Source organism: Rhinolophus sinicus, chromosome 1 (assembly GCF_057876585.1).
Source record: "Rhinolophus sinicus isolate RSI-liver-muscle chromosome 1, RSI-T2T, whole genome shotgun sequence".
Classification (NCBI taxonomy): Eukaryota; Metazoa; Chordata; class Mammalia; order Chiroptera; family Rhinolophidae; genus Rhinolophus; species Rhinolophus sinicus.
In genome coordinates, this window is record NC_142501.1 from 92,618,005 (window position 1) to 92,633,510 (window position 15,506).

General features: G+C 49.6%; 1 protein-coding gene and 1 long non-coding RNA gene across 46 annotated transcripts in view; one reads left to right on the forward strand and one right to left on the reverse strand.

The window, feature by feature from the left end:
• The window catches only part of CACNA1C (calcium voltage-gated channel subunit alpha1 C), a 721,586-nt gene that overhangs the window by 279,611 nt on the left and 426,469 nt on the right, over positions 1–15,506 (forward strand). The window lies entirely within an intron of this gene.
• On the reverse strand, positions 1,046–5,020 carry LOC141568471 (uncharacterized). The gene is made up of 3 exons (XR_012491610.2): positions 4,786–5,020; positions 4,635–4,700; positions 1,046–2,584 (listed from the first exon to the last, which is right to left on the reverse strand). It is a non-coding gene; the product is annotated as an uncharacterized LOC141568471 (long non-coding RNA).

Below are 15,506 nucleotides of genomic sequence, written 5' to 3' on the forward strand. Positions count from 1 at the left end.
CCACTTCATTGTGACAGAAATGAGGTAGTTAAAATATCTCTGAACAAATTAAAAATGCTCATGAGGAAAATTTGTCCTTTGTCCTTTAAAAAAAATGCCTTTTTCCTTAAAAAAAAAAAAAAAAAAAAATCACTTTACAAGTTAGTGTTTAAAGACCAGAAGTAAGTTGCCTGTAAGGAAATTCCTTTTTTAAGAAGCGAAATTTCTCCCAGGTGTTGGAGTGAGAGCTACGAGCAGGATTCTGAGGGCCTCCTGACAGGAGGAAGTGGTGGGAGCCGGTTTTCCATGGTCAGGAACCTGGCAGTGTTGGATGAAGCATTGTATAGGGTCCAGGTGTGTAACTTCATATAATAAATTATATGAAGAGCAAGAGTGGTACTTTAAAAAATGTTTATCATGAATGATGAGTCAATCATGCTTAAAACTTTTTTTTTAGTAGAAAAAGCTTTCTTGGGTGTTCTGGTCATACTCAGAGAACGCCTTTTTCCATCTGGCATCCCCAGCTTGCACTGTAGTGTGCAGGAGAAAGGAACATCCTCAGAAGCTTTGCTCCAGCAATCTCAACAGCCCAGAGAAAAGCAGGCATCCTGCCCCACCTACTCCCGCTGTGCTGGCACATTTGCACGAGCTAGGCACTTTGCTGATACAATCTGGGGAAGGAAAAAGGAGTACAGGTGGCCCAACCCTACAAAGGAAGGACCCGCTGCCTGTGAGGCCATAGACCCATCCTGGGCTCAGTGTGGCATAATGGTCAAGACCATGCACTTGGGATCCGCAGGAACCGGGCTCAGGTTGTGTTTGGAGCACTTGTTGATGTGTGACTGTAGACGAACCATTGCCTCTCTCAGCCTCAACATTCCTAAAATGGGGTAAGAACAATATATACCTTGTAAGGTTGTTTTGAAAATGAAATGAGTTTATGTGGCAGTTCGCAGCCTCTTTGGTCTTAGGACCCCTTTATACTCTCAACAATTATTGAGGACCCCAAAGAGTTTTTATTTATGTGGGTTATAGCTATCAATGTTTACTGTATTAGAAATTAAAACTTAATTCCTTAAAGAAAAACACATTGCATGCTAGGATAAATAACATCTTTTTAATGATGAAGAATATATGTTTTCCAAAATAATAAAATTTAGTGAGAAGTGACATTACATTTAAAAAAATTTCTTTAAGGTCTGGCTTTAATAAAAGACCCTTAGATTCTAATGTCTGCTTTGTCGTTCGCTATGTTGTGATATCACATGTAATGTAGTCTCTGAGAAACTCCTTTGTACACTTGTGAGGACATTAGAGTGAAAGGGGGAAATAACATCTTAGAATTATTTTGAAAATAATTTTGACCTCACAAGACACACTGAAAGAGCCGTAGGGACTCTTTTAGGGTTCCCTGACATACACTTTGAAAACCACTGAGTGAATAAATCATGCTAAGAGTTTAGTATAGTGCATTACACATAGTAAGCACTGAATCATAAGTTATGATTGCAAACATCACCATTAGCTAGAAGACAGCATCAGAGGCAGTTTCTGCACATACACAGGCAGGGCTCTGAAGGAGAACTTGGCGCTGCTTCCGGCAGGGTACTGGCACAGTTCACACACCCGACAGATACCTCTGCTGCTGCTGCTCCAGAGCTGCCCCAGGACATTTTGTCTGGCCGGTAAGAGCCCTGCCAGCCCCTGGATGTGCTTCAGGCTGCAGTGCTAGGATGTGTGCACACGTACTAATATGGGAATGATGTTAACCCAATATAAAGATGTCACAAAGATGCCTTTCCTCCTAAGAGGCAAAGCACTCGCTTCTCCATCATCTTGTTTGTCTTCTCAGTGTCCCTGTGCGGAGTCAGTCTGGTCCTAGGTGAGTCAATGCTGGGGGTCAGGACTTGAACCCAGGTTTTCTGATGTAGAGCGGAGTCAGGGTAAGAAGCTGGGGGCAGGATGAGCAGAGGCCTGCAGAGGGCACAGCGTAGAGCTTTCAGGACTCATAGTTCTGGAAACAGCACTTGTCAGCTCGGCCCCATGAGTGGAAATACAGGCCAGAGCCCGTGACTTTGTCCTCCCGTCAGCAGATGTGCACGCCACGTGCTGCTCAGCTGGCACTCCCAACCACCTTTCCCCTGGCCTTTCTTTGAATCCAGAAACCATCATGCAAGCAGTGGGCTGAGTGCTATAGCAAGCTGGTGTGTTGGCATGTAATTTGGAAATCCTTTTCACTTAGCCATCTATTAAACACCTGGTGTGGTTTGAGTCCCCAGTCTGTTTCTTCCCTTGTCGTCCACCAAGGGAAAATATAAAGGAACATTGACCAATCAGAGCGAGGCCTCAAATTTGCAGTTGTGATAGCACAGTCTTTCTTATGGTCAGTGCCTGCATCTCTGGCAGCAGCAGTGAGTGTGTGTGACCACAGAATGAAGGGCAGGGCATCGGGACCAGGAATCGGACCGCACCAAGGCCTGTCGTCATACGGACCAGCATCAGTGGATGGCAGAGTCCCAGCAAGTCAGAGACTGGTGATGGAGAGACCAGGAGGTGGCCAGGAACCAGAACGATGCTTCACGGATCCAGGTGGGGGTGAGGATGTCTAAAATGTGGGACAAATGGCAAAAGTCCAGAATCTTAGTGGGGCCAGGAAAGAGTGACAGCCAGCAGAAGATCAGAACTCAGGGCAGTTGTGGGGCGTGGCTCTGGCCCCTGCCTCTGGGTACCGATCGGGTAGGTGCTGTGATCAGTAATCATTATTTATCGACTGCCTATTATGTGTCAGGCACTGCTGTTAATTCATCATTTGTTACATGAGTAACAAGACAGACAAAAATCCCTTTCTCAAGGAACTTGCACTTTCAAGGGAGGAAAAAAATAAAGGAAAGGAGAAAATAAAGGAAAAATAGTAAAATATATAGTATTAGATACAGACAGGGAATAAATGCAGGAAAGGAGACAGGGTGCTTCAGAATGAGGTTATCATTTCACATAGAGGAGGCAGGAAGGTCTCAGTGAGAAATCACATGTGAGCAAAGACCTGCAGGAGGTGAGGAAGTAAGCCCTATAGGTATTTGGGGAAGGGCATTCGAGGGCAGAGGGAACAGTGGGTACCAGGGCCCCAAGGTGGGGGGTGTTTGAGGAGCAGGGAGGAGGCAGGTCTGGCTGAAGATAGTGAGTCCTTTGAGAAGAGTTCAAGGAGGAAGAAGGGGAGAACACTTAGGGCCTTGTAGGTCGCTGTGGTGACTATGGCTGTTACGCACGTGACATGTGGAGCTAGTGAAGGATTTTAAACAAAGACAGGATGTGATCTGATGATGGTTTTAAAGGGAATAGAGGGGAAGGGTGCTTGGGTTGATAGAAGCAGGAGGATCAATCAAGAGGCTGGATCAATAACCCAGAAGGCAGATGTTATGGTAGGGAGGTCCCGGGTGATGATGGTGGAGGTGGACAGAAGTTGCTAGATTCTTAATATAGTTTAGAAGTACCGCTGAAACAGTTTGCTGGCGTATTAGACATTAGGTGTGGGAGAAATAGGTATAAAGATGGACTCTAAATTTCCTGGCTGGAGCAATTGGACATAGCCATTATCTGAGATGGGCAGGAGATGGTTGGGAATGGGGGCAAGTTCAGGCATTGGGAGTTGGACACGTTTGTTGGAGACATCCAAGTGGAGACCTCAGGGAGCTGATTGAAGAGGCTCGGGCGGGGCAGGGAGAACCTGAGAAGTGCAAAGGAAAAACAGAAACAGCAGCAGCTCCTGTGACGCCAAGTCCTACCCCTGGGATCAACTGCGTAAATGAAAGGACAGCTCAGAGCAGCCTCAGCCCTGGCCCTAAACTTAAAGAGAACGAGCAGCCAGAGGACCCAAGTCCTCCCTGCCCCTGTCGGTGCTCCTCCTGGGCTGCGGAAGACAATGCTCCCGCCTTCCTTTGACTGGGGCCGACTCCCAGGGAGGGGGAAGGAGGGTGAGGCCCAGCTGGGATGGGAATGGACACATTGTGTACCGTGGCGTCTCCTACGCTCGGGCTGCCTCTGCACGGGCTCCCAGGAGGCCTGGGAGGAGGACGCAGGCAGGGCTTGTCACAGACCCGTCCTCTGGCACTGTTGTTCTCCTGGACCTGTCTTTAGATGACTGCAGTTATCCAGGGAGATGGAAGTGGAATGTCAGAAGTCCTTGGTATGACTTGCAGAATGTCAGAACCGACAAAGAGAGCATCCTGTCCAAACTTCTCTTCTTACAGAGCTCCAGAGAGAGCACAGTGACTTGTCCAATTAGAAGCTTCATGACCTAGGATTAGGTCATGGAGGGCAAATCCCTTAATCCTGGCAGCCGTGCCGGGAAGACAGCCTTTGCCCAGTGCACTAGCTCAGAGAAGGCTGTGTGCTCCTAGTTCACCCGTTGCCCTCCCCTCCTCCACGTGGGCATATCCAGGCCAGACCTGGGTTTAGAGAGTGATTGGCAGCCCTGAGGCCCCCCAGCCCTTTTGGCAGTCTGGCTATGCCATCGGATGAAACATGGATTCCTTGGCAGGCAGTACTTCCTCAAGAAATATCTTTCTTAAAGTTAGTGGTGCCCTGTTTTGAGTGCTTTACACATATCAATTCATTGAAGACTCCTAATTGGTCTTGCTATTTATAGAGAAACTTACTTTTTAAAGTTCAAGGTAGGAATGTTTAAAAATTGTGAAGTAACTGAATAAGATCATCCCGTAAACCTGAGAAGAAAGGAAAAGGAAAACTTAAAGGAAAGACTATTTACTTTGTGTAAATGTACTCAGTGAAAATGTGTTGGTTACTCACTGTGAGGAAAAAGAACTGGTGGTGCCCCCTTTGGCTTTCTACTCCCCGTGTCCTCAGGGGGGCGTTCAGCTCTGTACCAAGGTGTCCTCGTCTGCCAGAGCTCCCTGCACCCCGTCCCAGAGCCGTTTTCTCTGGCTTGGCCTATTTCACAGGGTCCGTCTTGTTCTGTGCAAATCATTTGTCCTTCCAGGGGTCTGAGCTGCCTTTCTCTTGACTGTTGCTTAAGCCTCTGCATTTCTCCTTAGTTATCATCTCCAGAACGCCTGCCTGATGAGCTGAGGTCATTCCTACCCTCAAGTGACCTGGCAAATTGAGCAACAATACCAGGGATTCCAGGACAGTGAGCTTGAAGATTAGTATCTTTGCTGGCCTGGTGGGAGGCCCCTGGCCCTTCTGGAAAGGTAGTGATTCTGACCTTCACAGGAGGCTTTGGGCAGAGCTGCTAATAACCATGAATGTCTGCCTCTCTAGGGAAAGAGCTCCCAACCCTCTGCCCCCAACCAATGGTTTAAAACTCACAGAGCTGGAACCACTTAGCTGGAGACATTTATTCCACTCCTGTTTCATGTGAAAATCCTACACCTGGGCCTCTCTGAACCCATGGGTGCTTGATGCTTCGCTCCAGGGCAAGGAGGGAAGGTGCCCCTCTGTCTTGCGTCGTGTCCTTCGGGGCTCCACCTTGCTGGGTAGTGGGGGAGGTGGAGTGTGAGCAGGGTCAGGGATTCCTGGGTCCCTATTTCACTGTCTTCCCACCTGTCCTTTCTAATAGGTATTCAAACCATTTCATTCTCTGGTTGCGGATTGGCACCCCCCTCCCCACCCCTCACCCTCACACACAAGGAAGATCTTGCCTGCAAACACAGGGCAAGGTTGCTTCTCTGTCATCTTTTCTCTGTTGCAAATCCCAGAGCTCAAACCTGTGGTGCAATGGAAGGAGCCCAGAAATGCGCGGGAAGATGCATGGGACGCGTGGGCACGTGTATACTCTACCCTCCCTGGCCATGCCCACCTGACAAGTTCTCTCGCTCCTTTGGCCTCCGTCTCGGACAGAAGGGGGCCCCAGATGGGCCAGCAGTCTCAGGGGGCCCTTCTGGTTCAGACATTCTGCAGTTCTCTGTAGTCTTCTTGTTTTCGATGTGTTTTTAAAGGATCATGTGCTATTTATCTCAGTGTCTCTGCTCCCCTCCACTGCACACTGGTAGCCGTGCAGTAATGACATCGAAACACCCACACTGTATCTCAACAATCTGATGAGATAAATGCCTCATCCTTGGGCTCTGCGGACATAGAGTAGCAAATCTCCTACCCCAGTATCAAAGAGCTTGAAGCACACAGGCTGCCAGGGAGGAAAGGCAGGCAGGCGGGCTGCCATGTGCGCGTCATTAGGCGAAAGCACGTTCTCTGTGCCCCACAGCCCCTGCTTCCCCAGAGCGACCTCACTTCTCCCTTACTCCACCTCCAGAATAATGCTTCTGAGCTTGTTGGCTTTGAGAATGTGTTGGGAGCGCTGGTGTCGGGAGCATATGGCCTTGTTATCCTGCATAGAGCTCCAAGTTGGATGCACCAGCAACTGGCCAGGTTGTGAAAGTAATTAAGCTGTGCATATTGGTCCAGCGTGACATAGGAGGCTCGGGTGCCTGCTGTCATGCTCCTTCTGCAGCGTCCTTCCCAGGCTCAGGGCTCACCTGTTAGATGGAACGGACCTGGGACTCTTGAGGTTGCGCTGTGGGGCTGGCATGATGTGTTTGTGCCCCTGCCCCCTTGATGGACACAGGAGCTAGCAAGGCACAGAGGGTTCCCAAAGAAGCAGGAGCTGGTATGGTCCTGCAGTGAAAATAGACCTGGCTGTGGCATGCTGAGTGCGTGACTTGGGCCTCAGTTTCCCTGTCCAGGCATACCTTGTGTTGTTGTGCTTCACAGATGCGTTTTTTTTGTTTTGTTTTGTTTTTTTACAAATTGAAGGCAAGACTCCCCATCAGCAAAAGAATTACAATGTGCTTAATTATGGTGATCTGGAGCCAGCCGCCATCTCTGCAATGTGCCTGTAGCAGACAGGAGACAAGAACGAGGCCCTCCGACCCCCAGGAATGCTAGGAGGGTCTGGGCAGGTAATGAGAAGGCTCTTAGGCTTCCAGGGAGTTTTCACATCCAACAGTGCCCTGTACGGAGGTCCTGGGATGCAGGTGGAAGGGCAAGGCCTCTGGAGCTGGGCGGCCTGGGTTTGAATTCTGGTGTTTCCCTTCAGGGTGTATGACCTGGGAAACGTACTTAACTTTTCAGAGCTTCTCTTTACTCCTCTGTAAACTGAGGGATATTAAAACTACCTACATTGACGGGGCACTGATAATAATAACAAGGGCTTCTATGATTTCTAGAAGGCTGATTATATTCCGGGACCTGTTTCTTTTCTTCATAAAACCTCCATAGGATATAGCAGAATTTGCAGTCACATATTACTCTGTGTGGATTTTTATTGGTTTGTGTACTTATCTTCCCGAGGAGACAAGTGGTATGAGAGCAAGCATTCTGTTGGGTGTTGTCTGCCAGCGGGGTCCATAGTAGGTGCTTAAGAATGTTCATGAAGTGAAGGGGGGCTGAGGGTTTCACCCACCATCTCTCCTTTAATCCCTACAGCAGGTTTATTAGCTACACATGATTATTATGCCTGCCTTCAAATACGAGTGAAATGAGGCCCAGAGGCTAAATAATGTGCCCAAGGTCATGCAGCTAGGAGCTGGTGCAATAAATGTCGTTGCACAGTACTTGGTAGAACTTCCTGGAAGTTTGGGAACGGGGTGTGGGCATGACTGGGCAGGGAGGAAACAACTGAACACCTTGGATGTACCACGTACCACCACTCACAACGATATGTCATATGTCTCCCATGATGACTCACAAAATAGGTCTTATACCGCCGCCCATTTTACAGATGAGACATTGAGGCTGAAAGAGAGAAAGAACCGGAAGGGCTGCTCAGTTCTGACTTATAAGAGTCCAAGTGAAGGAAACTAATTTCATCTCAGAGTTAGATCCTCAGCCCCGAGTGGCCTCCTGCCCTGCGCTCCTTCCCCCTCCGAGAGGCTGTGGGGGTGGAACGTGTGGGTCTGCTGAGGGCAGTAAGGGCAGAGCCAGGCTGGGATTCCTTTCGTGTGGCGTATCTGGGAGGGGTATGCCCCCACTGCGAGTCTCAGGAAATCTCAGCGTCTGGCTGGTCTTGCCAGCGCTGTTTCTCTGACTGTTCTTTTGGTCTTGGAGCACCCAACAAACATCTGACACCGTTCAGGGTCAGCTGCACGTAAAAGGAAGAGTGGGTATTTTAAAACAGGTTTTTTAGGTTTTTTGGTTTTTTCACCCCTGTTGTTGTCATCTAAGAAACAGGTTTGTAGGGTCTTTGATTCTCTCCGAGAATAACAGCCAGATGGGGCCTCCACTTACACTGAACAGCCTGTGCCTTTTGCGAGGGACCAGTTTGTTTTCATTTGTCGTTGAACCTTGACTTGCTCCCAAAATTTTTAATTGGGTGGTTTCTGAAAGAGGGAGAGACTGTGGGGGGAAGTGATGACTCAGTCCCTCTGAAGAGAGTTTAGCTTTCAAGGGTATGGCAGGAGTGGGGCTGAGAGTGCTGCGAAGTGGGGTCACTGGCAGGACCAGCCAGCCCCGTGCCTGGTGCCTGGAACAAGGAACCCTGTGAGCCAGGCAGGGCCCCGCATGTTTGGTGATCCACTGACCCAGGACCCCAGCTGCTTTTGTTCAGAGGATTTCATGGATTAACTCCTTTCTTTTTAAGAAAGAATTTTGGAGGTGGCTGCAGGGGAAATGGTCCTGGGCAGGTGGGCTGGGAAGTATGTGGGGGGGCGGGGTGGAGGAGGTCACACATTCACTGGTTGGGTGGCCAGGCTTCCAGGGCCGGAACAGTCGGACTTGTGGTATCCACACTCTTGTGAGGGTCTGTTCCAGTAAGTGCCGTGTCGGGCGGAGAGAGGAGTGTGGATGCCTGAGGCCAGGGCCGTCCTGGGCAGTAGGCTAGGACCACAGCAGCAAGGAATCCCCAGTGCTGAAGGTTGCTAGGCACTGGGGAGGTTTCCCAGGGAGACCATGGCTAGCAACACCATCTGCCAAAGATGATTTAGATCTGGAAGAGGTGAGGGAAAAAATGAGATGGTCCTTGGGTCCTGGTCAATCTGGGTTCTGTTCACTGGGACTGAGGATTCCTTTCCCCAAGTGGAAGTGAAGGTGGACACAGTCCTGGGCCAACTGGTAAACCCACTGCCTTGAAGGGAGCGGCCCCACCCCTCAGCTCACCCCACCCCGCCCAGGCCTGGGTCTCGGGGAATTACCTGCTCTCTGTCCATTTCCCTGCCCTGGCAGCAGGTACAGCAAGCCCACATGTCGTGAGGGGTGAAGCGGATGTAATGGGCATGGGATTAAATACTCATACTTTGTCTCAACACTGACAGTTACGGAATGCTTCTGCATCTACTCAGGGAAGGGTGAGCAGTGAGCAAAATGACTCGATATGCAAAAGACATTCCACGGAGGCCAGAGGGAGTGCTAATCCTGGAGCAGGAGCAGTAATAGGGATTAGTGCTTGATTTATAGACTGGTGGAAAGAAAGCCCCCATTCAAATCTACTGTTCATGTGCTTGCTGAAGGAGATGGGCTGATCTGGTTTGAAAATCTGTCTCCTCTCTATTGATGGCAGTAGGCGTAAGGTGTCTGACCAAGGCTGAGCCCCCGGGTTCTGCATTCAAACTCACACACTGTCCTCTAGACAATAGAAATGTGATGTCTTGTGGAGAATTTGAAAAAACAAGAATAGTGATTGCCTAATTAGGATAAGTTTGGTTACAGCCACTGCTGGAGGCAAAGAATCAACCTCTAGCAGTGGCAGCTTTATGTTTTCTCTACAAACTTTCCTTGACAAAATCCCAGAATGGGTGTCAAGTGTTCAGTTGTAGGAAATGGAATTCTACATAAGATAGTTCACCGGAAAAGACACAACTGAATGGTGTGTTTACAGAAGGGCAAGGAAGGCTGCAAGGGGGTTGAGGCACCTGGGGCTAGTGGTAGAGGGCAGCTGTTACCACCCTGAAGTCTGGGGGGGGACACAATGTTTTTAGTCTGTCCCCAAGACTAGCATGCCTGCCTTGCAAAACACACTGAGCAAACTGTAAGGAACTCTGAAATGCCCTACATACACCTTCTTTCTCTGTGAAATACCACTTTTCTGAGGGCAGAGGCTGAGTCTTTTACCAGTTGTCTTCAGTAACTTTCACCCACCCACATGTATACCGTGCCTTGGACTCTACAGAACATAATAACTCTCTGAACCCTCACAACACTTTGAGGCTGACAACATGGCATAAGGCGGCCAGCTTGCCGAGTGGTCTGAGTTCTCCAGCAATAGAAGATGAGCAGGCCTGACTCCGTGAGGCCAGAAGCACTCTAAAGTGACAGTAAGCCCTCCACAGTGAAAGACTGAGCCATGCAACCCAGCAAGGGCCCACGGCAGTGGAGGGCAGGAACCCAGATGCAGAGGTGGGAAAATATTGGACGCCCTTTGGGCTTAAGGCTGGCCATGAGTATTTCTCAGGGCTTCTGGTCCCTGAATGTCTCTGCCAACCTGAAGTCATCATGTCTATACGGCCAATATTCAGATTATTCTTTTGGGTGAGGTCTTACCCACCTGAGGGAGAGAGCATATGAAGTCATTAGCATTTCCAGAAGGACCACGTGGTCATTTCACTCCCTGGCGGGTGAGAAGGTGGGGTCAGCACAGGGACAGTCAGTCCTCGGTGGTGGGCGGAGGTGCGGGCAGAGTGAGAATGAAAGGGGAGATGGGGGGCACCAGACACACCCTTAGCCCAGTGCTCGTGGCCTGTGGCTTGCTCTCCAGGACGCTGTGAACCTGTTTGGGGTGATAGCAGATGCTTTTCTTCCTTATATAGCTGTCTCTTGCTCTCTGGAATCTCGCTGTTCACTGTTCTTCAGCGGCGTCCCGGGGCAGGCGGCTTTGTCACTTACCACCCTTATGAGGTGACCGGCAGTCACTGCTCAGGCCTGGCTGGAATAGCTCGGTAGGGTGGAGTGTGGAATCCAAGTTCATGGTTGCCAATGCCAGTTTGGGTGAAATGCAATTTTTCCTCCACTCTGTTTCCCAGTTCTGTCCTGAATGGAAAAAAATTTTCTGTAGATTTCAGTCCAAGTGCAGCCTGGGAGCTGGTATTTTCCCTTTTGATACAAAACAGAAAATGAAGACAGCCCTGAGCCTTGGAAGAAGCACCCAGAGAGAATCTCCCCTAAGAAGCAGTGAGCTTAAGGGTCATGAGCTAGACCGCCTGAGTTCACATTCTGGTGTTGCCACTTCCTAGCAGGTATGAGTTACTGAATGTCTGAGTTCCTCAGTTGCCTAATCTATAAAGTGGGGATGATTCTTGTATCTATGTTGGGGACACTGTACAAGGACCGAATGACTTAAAGTGTGGGAAGTGCAGTTAACAGCACTTGGTGCAATAATGTTTGCTGTTGGTGTCACAAGACGTGCTCTTCTGGGCAGGGCATCCCCCTAGGGACATGGGGAGGCACAGCATCGGTGAGACCACCCAGGGGGCAAATATCCCCAAGCCTCTCTTTCATCAAGAAACCTTCAGGGAGTCTGCTTGCTTGGAGATTAGTGTGGATCCTCTCCCTAATCTGGCCCCCAGCCTTACCTGCTCCTTGCAACAAAACCTCGGCCTCACCAGGGAAACCGTAGTGGGCCTGACACAGATTTGCTTTTGCCTGTGGATTTACTTCTATATTTTGAACACTTTTTTAAGAACACAGAGAAAGGAGCTACTCTGTAGCTATTCCTAGGGCCTGGCACCACTGAGATTTGCACAGTAAGTTTGTAAAGAGTTTCCACACTGAGGAAGTTGGCTTCCTTCTTGTTTCTCTCTACATCATTACTGTAATGCAGAAACGATTTCACATTTCATATGCCTGTGAGATGGCAGCAAAGGGCTCTGGCTGCTGCCTCATCCTCTGTTGTTTCCTGAAACAGAGGCAGGTTACTGTCTGACCAGTGATGTAACGTACTTATCTATTCTATTGAGTACATGTTCATAGGCCCAGAACCTGAATAAAATAAGTCCAGGACTGAAAGAAATCAATTTACAGGCCAGTAAGATTCTGATGTTGGCTCTTAAAAAGAAACCACTTATGTTAAGCATTACGTTTCATTTTGTCCCTATTAGAAGCAGGATGTCTCAGTGATAGCTTTGCTTATTAACTATAGCTTAATTGTTAAGGATTATTTGCTCAGATGACTTTGATCACTTCCAATCTAAACATCAGTGGCTCAGAGGGGGGAGCCAGGGGCCCAGGCACGTGACATTAGGGAAAGAAATGGAATTGGTGACAAAACTGAAGCTGACAGCTGCTTCTTTCTGAAGCCAGGGAGCCCCTCTGGGTGCTGGGTGGGGACCAGCAGGACAGCTGGTACCTGGGGACATGCTGCTTCTTTCTGAACTGAAGAGAGAGCCTGGATCTTGCCTGGGAATCAGCCAAGTGAAACAAGAGAAATGCAGACTTCTTGGAGGAACTTGGCAAAGAAAGCCAGGTGGACAGAGCGGTGTCCAGGCATGCTGCAGGATGTCCTGTGGGCCAAGAGGGAGACACTCGGACATGTGAATGGGCAAGATGGGCAGTGTGCCTGCAGAGAAGGGAGAGGGTCACCACTCTGGCTGACTAAGACTCCCACATGCTCAGCAAAGGTAGACACCCAACCAGAGGCCCTGGGGAGGAGGCAGAGACTTGTGAGGCAGCCTGCCTACCTGGGAGTCTGGCTCCCCCAATCCTAGTCGTGTGACCTTGGGCAACTTCCTTCACCTTTCCGTGTCCCAGTTTTCTTGTCTGTAAGATGGTGAGGATAATGGTGTCCACCTCAGAAGGTGAGTGTAAGAAGTATCTAAGTTAAGTCATGCTACATGCTTAGAACAGGACCTGGCATATATGAAGTACCAGAGAAGTTGTTGTTCTCACACTAGTCCCCCTTTATCTGCAGTTTCACTTTCTGTGGTTTTAGTTACTTGTGATCAAATGCGGCCTGAAAAGATTAAATGGAAAATTCCAGAAATAAACAATTCATAAGTTTTAAATCGTGTGCCATTCTGAGTAGTGTGATGAAATCTCACACCATCCCACTCCATCCTGCCCGGAACGTGAATCATCACTTTGTCCAGTGTCTCCATGCTGTATGCTCCCTGCCCGTTAGTCACTTAGTAGCCATCTTGGTTACCAGATGGGCTGTCACAGTATCACAGCGCTTGTGTTCAAATGGCCCGTATTTTACTTAATAATGGCCCCAAAGCGTAAGAGTAGAGATGCTGGCAATTGAGATATGCCCAAGAGAAGCCATAAAGTGTTTCCTTTAGTGGAAAAGTGAGTACAATACAGTAAGTTATTTTGAGAGAGAGAGAGAGAGAGAGAGAGAGAGAGAGAGAGAGAGAGAGAGAGAGAGAGAGAGAGGCCACATTCACATAACTTTTATTACAACATATTGTTATAATCATTCTATTTTATTATTAGTTGTTGTTGTTAATCTCTTACTGTGCCTAACTTATAAATTAAACTTATCCTAGGTATGTACGTGTAAGAAAAACATAGTATATACAGGGTTCGGTACTATCCGTGGTTTCGGGCACCCACTAGGGGTATTGGAACGTGTCCCCTGCAGATATGCAGGCACTGCTGTATTCAGGGTTGGTCAAAGAAAGCCTCTACCTTATAGGGACCGAAAGTGAGTCCAGTATTTTCCTGTTACTTCGCTGCCTCATCTAGCTTTGCTGGGACCAGGTGGTTGGCCTGAGGATTCTACACACATTATTTCCCAGCCCTGTGACAGGTACAAAGGTGGTGATCAGTAAAACCATCTTTGGCTTAGGTGAATGCAGCTTCTAGGTGGGTGCTTCGGTGGAATATACCCCCTGTGAGTTCATGTGAGAGTCACTGTAGGAGCGTGGCTATGTCCCGAGTGGGGCCAAAGAGAAGCAATTTCCCATGGGGTTTTCGGGACTCAAATTCTCCATGGCAGTAACTAGCACAGGGCAGAAAGTGGGGGACTATTGGGGCTGGGATGTGCTGGCTGGAATGGGCCACAGCTAGGAATAGCTGGAGAACTACACTTGTACTGGGATGCTAGCTGCTTATTTTGGCGCAGGTCGGAAAGATGGAATGGGCTCTTGTACCTAAAAGGTAGGGTCCGGTCAGGGGGCAGAGAGTGGGAGTGGAGCAAGGAGACTCTCTGCTTCTCTCAGTACCAGTGCCTGGACAGCACTTGTATGCAGGTTCTGTCCTTGACCCTGGTGGCCACTTGATGGTGCGCTGTTGGTTGTGCAGTGCAAGGAACATGGGTTTACGTGCAGCTTCTAGCGGGCAGTCCTGGCTCATCGGAACTCCGTGCATCACGCAGCAGGATGCCCTCGGCTCTGGCTGAAGGAGTACCGTAGGGTTATCCTCAAGTGCTCGATCAGTGACGGTGCTGCTGATCAGCGTCACCGTCACCGTCGTCATTGTCATCCAAGGTCCTGTGCTGCTTCCCACGCGGCTTCCTCCTTTCTAGCAGCAGGTCATCAGTCTGTCCGTCCGGTTCCCAACCTGGACACCAGCAGCCGGCTCAACAGTGCCGAGGAGCCCAGGTATCCACCAAATAGTAACACTCCTGAGTGGCTGAAATAAGGACCGCCCTGCTGGCTTATCTACCGAGGTTTCTGAGCTGTAACATTCCCGTCGTTTAATAAGGGAGGCTCGCCCTGGAAAAGGGAACATTTATCTTTGCCACATTGGGAGACGCCCTGAGACCCCTTCCCCGCCAGCTACCAGGAAGGCCCCCACCTCCTCACTGGGTGTAGGCGAAGGGGTTAGCAGCTGGCGACTCCCAGTTTAGACTTGAGAAGCTACCCTCACAATCATGATGGACGGCAGCCTTAGGAAAGCATGCGGTGGGGGTGTTGTACGTGCGTGACTCTAATTCCCATAATAACTGCGTAAGGCAGGCATTCATCGACCCTATTTCCCAGTGGGGAAACTGAGGCTTGTAGAGCTAAAATATCTTTCCCAGGGCCACCTATCTAGGAACTAGTGGGGCTGGAACTCAAGCCCGAGCCTGTCTGATTCCAGGCTGGGTTGTGCAGGGCTAGTGTGAGGGTCCCGTCTGCAGCAAAGGTGTGGGGTTTACTGTAGAGGAGCACCCGAGGGTGGAGGTGTGCAGGCGGCTGCACAGGAGCTCTTGGCTGAGATGGGGTGTGGGCTCCCCCAGTCCTCAGGCAGCAGACAGGGGACTGATGTCTGTCAGCAGACATTGGTCCCCAGGCGGCAGGCGAGCTGGCAGCATCCCGGCCCCGACACGCCCCGCACAATTCCTTCCACCTGCACGGGCCTCTTGACAGGGAGTGACAGCTGTGAGTCAACGCCCGCACCAGTGGCAGCAGAAACGGGAGTGAAACAAGGGGGAAAGCACTGTAATTACCTCTTAACACGTTTCCACATTTCTCTGCTGTCAGAATAGTTTTGTTTTCTGATTTATTTTGATCTGCTTGACAATTAGCTGCTGCAGTGCCTTTGGTAAGTAACCGCTGTCCCGCTACCTAGCAGTCATCACCAGCAATGGAAACCCCGCAGATGTGATTTTCCTCTCCTTTTCCCAACGTGCGCAGTTTCTGTGTGTTGAGGGCCGGGGAAGG